A 13,297-nucleotide genomic window follows, 5' to 3' on the forward strand; every position below is an offset into this window, starting at 1 on the left:
TGCGTCGATGTGCGCTCACACATACGAGTGCAAGAAAAGGATGAGGCGACAGGCAGGCCCAGTGACCACGAGGACGGCGCCTTGGAGGAAGCGGCTGTTTGACTCACAGCCGGACCAGCCAGGTGGGGAGCAGGGCTCGAGAATCCGAGGCCTCCCCGAAGTGGCTCCGCGAAGGCTCTGGGGCAAGGAGGGCTTGGAACGCTCACGCAGCGGACTGATCCGTGTTCTCGGGGCCCGAGAACAAATGTGTCCGGGACAGACTGGATAGTAAACGTGTTAGACTTTACAGGACACGCCATGTCTGTTGCAATTAACCAAATCTGCCCTCGCAGCTTAAAAGCCAGCCGGAGACCACACGCTGATGAATGGAACAGGCTGCGTTCCGATAAAACTTTATTTACAAAAACCAACGGGTCAGATCTGGGCCTACGGCTGTAATTTGTTAATCCCTGGTCTAAGGTTACGAAGCTCGTGAGAAGCCTTTTGCCGGGACCTCCCGTGAGTTTATCCGAACTGCTTCCTCCCCCGCCCTGTCCGCCCTGGCTGGAACCCTCCGGACACAACCTAGTTCCATCCACCTCCCTTTCCGCGGGTGGCCTGACCGGTTCAGGGAGGACTCAGGTATTGGTCTCCCTTCCTCTGGACGTGGTCCTACAAACGCCACTAACACTGCACGGCGTCGGGACAGGCATTGCCAGCTCCCCGGGAGTTCACACCGGCTCCCTGGGCGCTCCCGGCTGGCACACAGAGTCTCTGCTGTGTAGCGGGCTGCTGGCTCAGTGACCCAGGCTCACAACCTTCCACGTTACCCTGTTAAGTCTCATCCCGTTAGAATCGATTCTATCACTTGAGACTGTCAGAGCTGCTTTAAATCCTGGTTCTGTCACCTGAAATTCTCTCCCCGCTCTGAGCTATCACAGGAGGCCGTTGGGGGGTGGCGGGGGGGGGGGGGCTGCAAACGTGGGCTCGGGCCAGACCGCCTGCGTGTCTGACACACGTGTGAGGAGATGTGTGGGCCTGAGCGAGTTACTGGGGGTTTCTGTGCCTCAGTTTTCCTGGCTGTAAAGGGGGATGTTGACCCTTCTTCATAGGGTTGTGTGAAGGGCTGGCAGGGGGGAGGTTCGTCAAATATGGAGCGTTTAGACCAGGCTCCAGCTCTTAGAGCTCTAAGGATGCGCACTGGTATTTGACCACCAAGTCGCCAAAGATCTGTCTCAGATCAGTGCCAATGCTGGAGCCCTGGGGCATCTCACTGGAGAGAGACCTCCCTCCAAATCAGCCAGCGCTCCCCGGACGCCATCAGTCAGCCGGTACAGATTGTGCCTGACTAGAGTTCTAGCAAAGAAGGCAAGGAGGATGTAACCCGAGTGACACTCCCGGGGGAAGACCCTCACCTAAAGCATGACTCTGACGGCGGACCAGGTGCCTGCAGTCCTGGCGTCTTCCGGTAAGGCCCGGCCCCTCCTCTGAGCCTCTGTGAGATGCAGACACGCGGCTTGCCCCAGAACCTCCGTTGGACTCGCAGCAGCACACTTACACACGCCAGGCACAGGTTAAGTGCGTGGGTCGTGACGCTCACTTAATTCACCATCACCCAGAAGGTAGGTGCTAACCTTACGCCTCTGAGCAGGGGTCCTCCCAGAACCTCAGTTTCTTTCTCCGTAAGGTGAGGATGATGACACTTTCTCCCCCATGAGGGGCTTGTGAGGGTTATCTGAGTAAACACATAGAAGGTACCCAGGACAGTGACGGGCCTTAGTGCCACCTGTCACTCCCCGTTACAGCTGGGAAGCCATGGCGCCTGGGAGACGTGAGGCCGACCTCCAAGGTTACTCTACCAGCAAGGGGCAGAGCAGGATTTGCCCCAGGAGCCCCGCCCCTGCCCCTGCATGACGCTACTGCACCCGCCCGCCTCTCCTGAGCAAGAGAGTGACGACCTGATGGGCCACAGGGCTGGCTGAGGGGACAGTGCCCGCAGCCCAAACTCGGCTGCTGCCTTCCTCGCTTTGCTGCAGGCTGAAGCTGTATCTTCAGTCCGGATGAATCAGATAATCAATAAACCCTCCAGAGCATCCAGGCGGTAAAAAATAGAAAAACGTCTTCATGCCTGGAGAAGTCAGTAATTAACCCGAGCTGGAGGCTGGGGTTTGTTTGGCCGGATGTAATTGGCTTTAGGAAGGACGGATGGCAGGGCTGATACGTGCCTTCAACACTCGGCCGGGAGGGGGAGAGGCATCCGTGTGGGACCCAAAGACTTAGGGGTCCCTGTGTTCCGCTGGAGCTGAGGCTCTGCGCTCCAGGAGCCTGAGAGAGGGACATTTGTCTCTGACAGAGGCGGGAACTGGCTGCGTTGGGTGAGTGATGCATATCTCTGCTCTGCACACACACCATTAATCTGGCAGCCAGCTCGGCCCGGGGGGATATGGGAAGGCTGGCGGGGTCACCTTTCCCGTCACGGCATTCTCAGCCAGCCCAGAGAAGCCACCACACGTGCCGGCTCACCCCCAGCTGAAGGTCAGGAGCCACAAAGCTGGGTAGGCTCGGGGGTGCAAACTGGGAGCCTCGGTGGGTTCAAGCAGGAGAAACGGCACGAGTGATTGAAGTCTGAGGCCCAGATGCCACCACATGCCACCCTGGAAACCGTGTCCCCATGGAGGACACCGAGCAGGGCCTCCCTGCTGCCCCCACTGGCTCTCAGAGGAGACAAGACAGGATGGGTGGGGTCGGGCTGCAGGGGTAAACCAGGCCAGCCCCCGGGATTGTTACCAGTGGCATGACGTTGGTGTCACCAGAGACTTGAGTCTAGCTGCACAGCTGCACTGTGACCCCCGTCTCCTCTTTGGTAAAGCAGGGCAGGGGTGAGTCTGGAATAACGCAGGAAATGTACTCAGCACGGGGGTCCCACCCCCGACACAGTGTCCAGATGCCTCTCGAGGAGAGGGAACGGAGGGGGACGGAGGGTCGGGGGCTGGCCAGGCAGGCGGGATGTGGCCTGGGCCTCATGGGAAAGTGTGACATTTGGAGACCTGAGCCTGCAGGGGTGTGGAGGTGTGAGCAGGCTACACTGGGGAAGAAAGGGGCCAGGCTAGCCCTGTGGCTCTGCCTGCGGGGCAGCCGAGGAACCAGCGGTGCAGGAGGAAGCAGCCGGTCGGTCGTAAGGAGCCATGAAAGCCAGAGTGACCCCAAGTCAGGAAGTCCCTTCTTGGGGGGGGGGGGGGACTCAGTTTCCCCAGCGGTCCCCAGAAGAAAGGATTTAGGGGTCAGGTGCATCCAAGGGGCTGGCTCCAGATGCCGGGAGGCACCGGTGGGAATCGGGACCGACTCGGAGGCAGTGATGTCCGTGTGGGTCCCAAACCGCAGAGGAGGGCCGTTCCAAGAGGGGCCCGGGATGAGGACGCCTTCACGTAGGCAGCTACCTTTTTTGTTTCTTTTTGAATGTTCCCTGTGTACCCGGCCCCAGGCGGGGCACTTTCTGACCTTGACAAGAACCCTGCAAGCAGGCATTTTAATCCCCTCTTTGCCTATAAAGAAACTGAAGCTCAAAGAGGGTAGGTAACCTGTCCCGGGGCACTCAGCTGGTGAGTGGCAGGGCAGAATTTGAGCCCAGGTCATCCCGACCCCAAAACTCACTGTTTGCAGATGTGCGTGTCCTTCCCTCTCCAGGGAGCCCTGACCCTCTGCGCTCCTCTAAAGCACTGAAGATAACTGGGTGAAGCTAATTCTAGTCGATACGTCGGACCAGCGAGAACGGTGAGTCATCGCTAATGTGAAAGCAACCTAAGCACCTTTTCGTATCACATCACTCAGCTGTCACGACACCCCTGATACGGGGGTGCTAAAAGCATCTTCATTGTGTACATTGAGGAAACTGAGGCACAGAGGTCAGGTCCGTGCCTAAGGGTGCCCAGCTGGCCAGCGGAAGAGTCTGGAGAAGAGGACGGCTGAGCACCACCTCCCACACTCCCAACGCCTCCAAGTCTGGCGCTCGAGAAGGCGTGAGCCAGCCTGAGCTGACGTATCTGTGGGGCCCTGAGAAAATGATTAATGTGACCCAGGCTGAGGAGATAAGAGGAATAATGCTCTGTCTGAATGCACCGTACCCTGCTGGCTGCGGGTGCAGGTGACTCGGGGTGCGTCCAGGCCAGAGGACACGAGGAGGTGCGGCCCAGCTCCTCGGACCTCTGCAGCTCATACAGCCTCTCTGGGGTCTGGAAATACTCGCCCCCCCACTTCCGCCAAGATAATCCCTGGCAGAGACTTGCTCCAGAAACACCACCTGAGCGTGTGATGGAGGGAGGCTGCTGGGAAGCGTTGCTAGGATACGGGGAGGAGGGGCACAGAGGGCATCAGGACCAGGAAGCGCCGCTGAACATCAGCAGCCATCGCGGCCGGCATCCAAGGAGCAGGAGAATGAATGGATGGACGCCAGTCTCTTGATCCCAATGAGCCGGATCTTACGTGACATTGATGGAGGGCTTCGAGGATAATTTGAAATCTAATTGGTGGGTGTTTTGGTTTGGTAGGAGGGCCATTTCACTTGGTAAATGTCAGGAAGCTGGATGCCTTCCCTGATGCTCTTGGCAAAGTTTAGTGGTGCTGCCCTGGCAGTGAACAAAAAACACGCAGAAGCCAGAGAGAGAGAGAGAGAGAGAGAGAGAGAGAGAGAGAGAGACAGCACTTCCAGGAAGGCGGGGAGGTAGGAGGGGAAGAAGCCACCTGGCCAAGCCCCTCAGAGACACGTCCCCCATGGCAGCTACAGTCTATACTCTACATATGAAATAAATATTCCAAGAGTCTGGTGTCCTGGTGGATTTACGCACCTTCCCTGCTCTCTGCTAACCCCTCCCTTGTCCCAATACCTAGAAGAAAAGGTGGGAGAGACACTGATAGAAGCACATGTGTTACTTCTCAGGCAGCAGGAGTGTGAGGGTCGAGCTAGAACTAAGGTGGGGGGGGGCCCAGAATCAGCTTTATGCCCTGTAGCAGGAGGTGTAGACAAAACATCTGCAGTAGGGAACAGTTCTATCCAATTTGCATTATAGAAATCTAACTCGGGAACCATCTGAAAAAAAATAAGAAAGATGAGTTCTTACCTCAAACTTTGTACCAAAGAAAGTAACAGATGAGTCAAAGATTTAAATGATGGAAAAAGAAAAAAAAGAAACAAGGAAGGAAGGCAGAGAGGGAGAGAGGGAGAGGGGAAGGAGGGAGGAAGGAAGAAAGGAAAGAAGGAAGAAAGCCCTAAAGAATTGATGAAACCATGGCTTAACAAACAAACAAACAAACAAACAAAACTCACAACAAGGAAAGGTCTTTCTAACAAAGATACAAAATCCAGGAACTACAAAAGAATAAATGCTCGGGGCACCTGGGTGGCTCACTCAGTTAAGTGTCCGACTTCAGCTCAGGTCATCATCTCGTGGTCTGTGGGTTCAAGTCCCACGTTGGGTTCTCTGCTGACAGTTCAGAGCCTGGAGCCTTGGATTCTGTGTCTCCTCTCTCTCTGCCCCTCCCCCACTCATGCTCTGTCTCTCTTCATCTCTCAAAAATGAAGAAACATTAAAAAAATTTTTTAAAGAATAAATGCTAAAACACCGGGCACCTGGGTGGCTCAGTCAGGTAAGGATTCAACTCTTGATTTTGGCTCAGGTCATGATCTCATGGTTGGGAGAATGAGCCTTGACTCGGGCTCAACGCTGGGCATGGAACCTATTTAAGACTCTCTCTCTCCCTCTCTCTGCCCCCATCCCTCAAAAAAAGAAAAAGAATAAATGCTAAATCAACCACATAAAGATTAAACTTTTCTGCTGGGTAAAAGCTACCATAAACAGAGTTTTGTTTTGCCTTGTTTTGTTTTGTTCTGTTTTGTTTTGTTCCTTAAGGATAAACCACAAAAATACTTCCAATTCCTTTATGTGTAGACTTAATTTCTGTATTAAATAGAGTTTCTATAAAAATCTGGAAAGAAAAAAAGTCCCAGAGAAAATAGCCCAATAGAAAATGATGGTTCACAGAACAGGAGCTTTAAATGGCTCTTAAATATATGGAAATATGACCAACCTCACTCATAATAAGAGAAAAGCAAAATCACGAGATAACATTTTTCACTCATCAGCTTGGCAAAGATCAAAAATTTGATAAACCTTGTTGGAGTAGTTACAGCAGTACTCAAAAACTGTGGCTGGGACTATCAATTGGTAGAGTTTTATTGATTGTGATTGAACAGTATCTACCAAAATTCCAAATGAATGTATCTGATTCGGCAATTTCACTTCCAGAAACTTACCCTGCTGATACATTCCTCGTGTCTGAACTTACATATGAGTAATTCTAATTATTATACTACTGCTTTAATGAACAAAAATCTGGAGATTGCCTCCATGGTCTTCAACAGAAGCCATGTTAATTTTTTTTTTTTTTTTTTGAGAGAGAGACCACAAGCAGGGGAGAGGGGAAGAGGGAGAGAGAGAGAGAGAGAGAGAGAGAGAGAGAGAAAGGGAGGCGGGTGGGGGAGAGAATCTTAAGCAGGCTCCATGCTCAATGCAGAGCCTGACATGGGGCTTGATCTCCCAACCCTGGCATCATAAATGACCTAAGCCGAAATCAAGGGTTGGACACTCAAGCCGCAGAGGCATCCAGGTGCCCCTGAAGCTGGGCTATTTAAAATACAGCCGTCTATATTAGAACCCAGAATGCTTTGCAGCTGATTTTTTTAAAAGAATAAATAAAGGGCACTCAAAAACAATGCCAAACATATGGTCTAAAGTAAAAAATGTAGGTGCAGAATAATGTGTATAATATGCCTCTGTTCCGGTAAAATAGGGCTGTAGATAAATGCATGAAGAATCTCCATTAACTGGTAACTGTTAATAAATGAAAAGCTAATGCAGACAAGGCCTCTCTTAACACTAAAATCCCAAGGAATCCCACAACGTTCACAGCTTTTCCAACACATATGCCAATCAACCTTCAAGCTTGCAGAGTTTGGAAACATGGTTCATGAAAAATCAAGTGGCAATATTCCAGCTCCAGCTGTGTGGCACACAATTAGAATCATCAGTTCTTTGAAAGTTTGTAAAACTCATCTGTACAACCATCTGGGCCTGGTGCTTTCTTTGGGAAAGATGTCATTTTCTTCATGCTATAGGACTCCTCAGGCTTTCTATTTCTTCTTGATTCTTGAGTAAATTTTGGTGCCACACAGTGTGCTTGGGATCAGAGCACGTCAGCCAGAGACATTGCGTGAGAGAGAGAGGAAGCTGGAGGCCACAGGCCCCTTGTGCCCAGGTAATCCTGCCTAGGACCAGTTTTGATATTTCACCCTCCATTGTGAGTCACACTGTTCCCTTCTCAGAGCACTCAGAGGTCCATCTGTGGTCTGTCCATCAAAATGTCAACCCAAGGATGGACCATGGCTTAAGCTTCTTCAACACAGCCCTCAGCCAAAATATTTGTGACTGTCTGCCCCCATATACTCAATCAATCCCCCAATACATGGACAATGCTGATCCCCACTGCCAGGTTCCTTGACTTAGGGCTCACAGTCTTGTACAACATCCCTGTGGGGGGTGAGCTCCCCCAACCCATTCCCTATCTGCCAGGGGTCTCTAATGGTGGTCCAAGACTGAAACTTAGCACAAATATTTTGTATTTGGTCACATTACTCACTTTTCCACAACTACCTATTGTATCAAAGCAGGTTCAATCCACTCATTCATGTGACCGTCTGGCCCCCGAAAAAATACATATTTGCAACCCCACAAGATTACGGCCCTGAAAGATGGACTCAGGATGAGAAACTGGATAAGCCTTCAGTTATCTCTCACTTTGAGACTTATTCTCATCCTAGACTAATTATGCAGCAAAGATTCTCAGGCCCCCGATCTCATTCAGCTTGTGAGATAGGTGCTGAGGACTGACTTCTGAGTTTATGCACCATCATCCTGCCCCGTGCTTCCCATGGGGTGTGGAGGGAGGAGAGGAGTGGGCAGCAGGGCAGCAGTGGGGGGAAAGAGCAGACCCAAAGGGGACTTCTAAAGAATCTACCTGTGGGGCTGAGCGACATGGGGGCCCAGGAAAGAGGAGACGGGGGGCAGACAAGAGCAGCCCCAAGAGGACTCAGAGGCAACACGGGGACCATGGCTTCCGTTCCAGTGGTAACGCCATCACCGTGGAAAATGGCACATCAGAGTATAACAGGTGGGTGAGTGGCTCCAGTGGGACCAGATGACCTGGGCTCGATGCTGACTTGGCCACTAGCTGGCCAGGTAACCTTGGGCACGTGGCATAACTCCCCTCTCTGTTCCCTACTCTGCTCATCTGGAAAGTGGGCTAGTAGTGTTCAGTGCCCGGAGCTGCCCTAAGCATGAACTTGATGTGTCCCCCCCAGCAGCAACCCACTGAGGCAGGAAAATCATCAGCCCATCTGCCAGATGAGGACACTGAAGGGAGAGAAAGGAAGAGAACTTTCCAGGCCACCGGAAGGACTGAGTGGGATCAGGGTCTGTGTTCCTCCACTCTGCTACTTTCCATCGGTGCAGGGATTAAACAAAACAAGTATTAGGACCGGGCATGGTGCACATGAAGACCCCACAGAAGGTAGCCGCTATGAATCTCTCTCATGAAACAGTCCTTCCTCTACCCCTTCTGGGGAAACCCTCCCCTGCTGTGAATCCTGTCCCTTCCCAGCCAGGCCCCCTCCAAGGGTGTGGGCGCTTCTGTAGGCTAAAGCCCAAGAGTGGGGGTCCCTCAGCTGCTGTGTGGTGACCTCCGCAGTCCCTACAGCTTGGCCACGCCCACCTCAAGGCGCGCTCCCACCCAGGCCTTTCACTTGCTGTTCCTTCCCCCTAAAATGCTCTTCCTGGAGGTCACCTCAGGGCTGGCCGGCCCCCACCGGTACGGTCTCCATGCTGGTCTCACCAGGCCAACCCCTCCCTCTTTCCTAACCTCACAGATTCTAATGCCCTGATCTGTTCTCCCCTCAGCACTTGTCACTTGATAAAATCATCTTTATTTTTCCGTGGCCTACGTCTCCCATGAGAATGGAACCCTCTAAGCCCAGGGGTCTCACCTGTCTCCGTCACCACGGTACGCCTAGCAACCAGGACAGTGCCGGACGCACAGCAGGTGCTTGGGGAAGATCCGCGAAGCAAGTAAATGAATGATCAGACACGCCCACGGCACGGAGGCCGTTTGCACCTGATCTCACATCCCCACAGGCGGGTGGGGAGCCCGCTGGCCCTGGGGCCGGCTTCCTGTGTGTTTTTTTTTTTTTTTTTAATGTGTATTTATTTATTTTGAGAGAGAGAGAGCAAGGAAGGGTCAGAGAGAGAGGGAGAGAGAGAGAGAATCCCAAGCAGGTTCCGAGCTGTCAGAGCAGAGCCAGATGCAGGGTTTGATCCCACGAACCCAGCAGAAATCAGCCTCGCACGCTCAACCAGCTGTGCCACGCAGGTGGCCCTCCCGCGGTTCTGTTTAAGGATTTAGCAGAGACTCTTGAAGCCAACGGAAAACCCAGAGGCCTGCAGGTAGGAACACGGAGCCCTGAGGAGACAGCACGGATTAGCACATGAATAAATCACGCTGCTGTTACAAAACAGTCTTGGCCCCTGGGCGACAGCTGCCTGGGACAGGAACGGCCTCGTCTGCTGCAAGGGCCTTCCTCCCGCCGCCTTCCGGTAAGTCTTCACCGAATGTGCCCTGTGGCCCAGCCTGGGCCCGCCCTCCAGGAGGCCTAAGTCCACCCGTAGCAAGGACAGGAGGACCCAGGGGGACCGAATCCGGGGATCTCCCGGCACCGTGACCCCCAACCTCGCAAGCAGGGGCCTTGGCCTTCCGTTGGTCACCACCTGCCAGACCGGGCAGCCGCCGCGGCTGCCGAACTTCACAGCTGCATTGGGGAGCACTCCCTTGTGTGTCACACGTTGGCCGAGGCTCCTTCCCCCAGGATCCAGGCTGCAGGAGCACCACCTCATGGCAGAAGGACGCAGGCCGGGGACGGAACGGCTGAAGCGGCCCTGAAAGCTTCCGCTCAGACGTGGACGGCATCGCCTGGCCTCTCCCGCCCTCGGGCAGAGCCCACCCCCAGCTGGACCTTAGTTACTGGGGCTGCCGGAACAAAGTACCACGGACTGAGTGATTTAAACACCAGACGTTTACTGCCTCACCGTTCCGGAAGCCACAAGTCCAAGATCAAGGCCTCAGTAAGTCCAGTTCCTTCCGGAGGTTCTCAGGGAGAGTCTGTTCCGGGCCTGGCCCCGGCTGTTGGGGGTTTGCTGGCCACCCATGGAGTCCCTGGTTGTACAAGCCTCACTCAGGCTCCACGTGGGGTTCTCCTCTGTGTGTGTCTTTGTGTCCAAATTTCCCCTCTGTAAGGACACCAGTCCTGTGGGAGATGGGCCACCTTCCTCCAGCATGACCTCATCTTAACTATTGCCTACAACGACCCTATTTCCAAAGAAAGTCACATTCTGAGGTCTGGGGGTGAAGAACTGAAATGTGTGGGTTGAGGGGTGAGGGAGGACATAGTTCAATCCAGGGTAGCAACTCCGGGCTTGGCCTCAAATTCACCCAACGGCCAGTCCCGCCGCCCAGGGCCCACCCCACCGGTGGCCCTGACTGCTTTGGCCCCTGCTCTGCTGGCCCCACCCCTGCAAGTCCTCCGGGCAGCTAGCCTGCAGGGTCCAGAGCCAGACACGGTGGTCAGATCTGCCATCCACGAGCTGCCTCCTATCATCGGCCAGATCCGTCCCCGGGGGAGGCCAGCAGCCTGGCATGACAAACCCAGACAGACATGGTTCCAATGTCACCTCCTGCACTTAGTGTGGTGTGGCCTTGGAGGGACATCCCACTTCCCTGAGCCTCCAGACCCTCACCCTCTAAAATGTTCTCGGGGGGCACCTGGGTGGCTCAGTCGGCTTAGCGACCGACTCTTGGTTTTGGCTCAGGTCATGATCGCTGGGTTTGTGGGTATGAAACCCATGTCAGGTTCTGTGCTAACAGCTTGCCTGCTTGGGATTCTCTCTCTTCCTCTCTCTGCCCCTCTCTCCCGCAGGAGTGTACATGCTCTCTCTCAAAATAAACGACAGGTGATGACAGATAGATAGATAGAGATGGATGATAGATAGATACATAAATAGATGATAGATAGATGATAGACAGACAGATGATAGATAGACAGATGAGAGAGAGAGAGAGAGATAATAGATAAAATGTCACCCAGGTTTAGTGAGTGACAAAAGCACGAGGCCAGACGTACATCCTCCTCATCCTGACCCCGTGCTGACCCCCAGGACCCACTGGTCAGATCTGCACGGGCTGCACAGCCGTCTCACACCCGAACACACACATCGAGCTGCGCACCCCTCGGTGAATGTTCTGGACTCCTGCCAGGCGTGTGGTGTACCCCAGAGCCAACTCCCTCTCCTGCTTCTGGCCACATCTGCAACAGCATCTGGGGTCTCGTGGTGCTGGGGGGAAGTGAGTCTTTGCCTGAGAATTTCCCATGCATCCCAGTATTGGGTATGTGAGCTCTCTCTCTCTCTCTCTCCCCCCGCCATACGCCTGCCCTCTTACCTCTGGGGAAATTCGGTCGACACCCCCACCCCAACCACAGACTCTGTAAGACAACCTGTCCCTGCCAGGAGCCACCTCCTCCCCCTGGACCCTAAACACTCTCTCGACCCCTGCAAATGACACGTGGTGCACATTCACATTAAGCGCAAATGAACCTTCATGATGATTGCTGTGACCATAATTACTAGGGAAATTAGTGATCACGAGCTGCCTGGGGCCCGCTCCGGGGACCCACGAGAAGCCTTAACACCACTGCTGCCTTCCAGCTGGACACAAGAGCCAAGGCCCTGGCTCCAGCCCCCAGCCTCCCACCCCGCACCCCTCCTGGGGCCCTGGCTTGCGGCAAACATCAGTCAGGGGGATGACCCAGGAGGAAAATCCTGGCCGGCCCTGGAAGGAAGGAGGAACACTCACTCCCCTCACAGAGGCGTAGACAGCTTGCTCTCAGGCCAGGTCCACACTGCCTGGCTCCAAAGCTCTGTTCTCACCTGGACCCCTCGAGTGCCAGGTGCTTCCAGGATGGCCCGGCAGAGCAGGTGGTCCGGCCCACGTCCAGGAGCAGAGGACTGAGGCCAGGGCTCAGGGACAAAACGGCCCGGAGCAAATCGTTCCAGAAGCCAAGATGAGGGCCCAGTGCTGCCTGTGTCCAAAGCCGGCGTCTTCCCCACCACAGTCCCGCGTGCCACGAGCCCCTTTTCCCGGAAGCTGCGTTCCACAGCCTTGCCAGGGCCCCGTGCCTAAGGGCTGCTTCGAGGATGCCTTTGACCTTGCATTCGCGGGGCCGGACTTCCCAAGGCCCTGAGTATTTCGATTATAAACGTCTCCTGGATGCTTCCAATCACGTGTGAGGAGCCCTCCCCCCCTCCACCGCACAGCCGCGGAGCCCTGTGGGGGTGTCAGGCTGCCTCCCCAGTGGCCTCTGACAAGGCACAGTTCCCGGGACCCCAGGGTTCTTCCCGGACTGGAGAATAGCCGCTCAGGCTCCTGGGTCGCGGGACTGTTCATTACCCATTTTTCCAAATGCCTCAGTAGGTGACCTGACCCCAGCTAACGACGGGGGTGCCCGGCCACCACTTCTCCTCCCAGAGCATCATGCCAAGACCACTCCTGCTTCTTCCCCAACCCCCCGAGCACCCCTTGCCGGGGTCCTGCCCTGGTGCACAGAGATGGGTGTGCTGGGACAAGGGGCTGAGAGGCCCGGCCCTGGGCAGGGTGTGTGGCTCGTGGAAAGCGGGTGTCACGGTGTCCACGACAAGCAGCTGGTGGCTCAGAGGACCACGTCTTCCGGACAGAGCATGAACGGCGGGTGCTGGGCCTCAGCTCTCAGGGCTCATCAGAGCCAGCAGGATTCAGCCAAAACGCACAAGCCTCGTAAAGTGGTCAGCCAAATGGGCGATCTCAGAGTGCCCCTGGCCTCAGAACCAGGCATTTGATGGCAGAATCGAGACTGCCCAGGAAAATAAACACCTGCTTATAAAATATGAATGAAAGGTCCAGAAGAGCCCGCAATTGAGCAGAGAGGGTTCTTCTTACTGGCTGCTGGTGTGGACAGTCAGGAAGTTGAAGCACCGTCACCCAGAGGGAAAAACGGCCCCAAGGACCAGGTCCCCTCCCCCCCAGCCGGCAGCCAGCAGCAGGGCTGTGCACCTGTGTGTGCGTGTGCAGCATGGATACACATGCTCACACGTCGCATGTTTGTGTCCACATGTGTGCACACCCGTTT

Source organism: Leopardus geoffroyi, chromosome C1 (assembly GCF_018350155.1).
Source record: "Leopardus geoffroyi isolate Oge1 chromosome C1, O.geoffroyi_Oge1_pat1.0, whole genome shotgun sequence".
In the NCBI taxonomy this organism is placed as follows: domain Eukaryota; kingdom Metazoa; phylum Chordata; class Mammalia; order Carnivora; family Felidae; genus Leopardus; species Leopardus geoffroyi.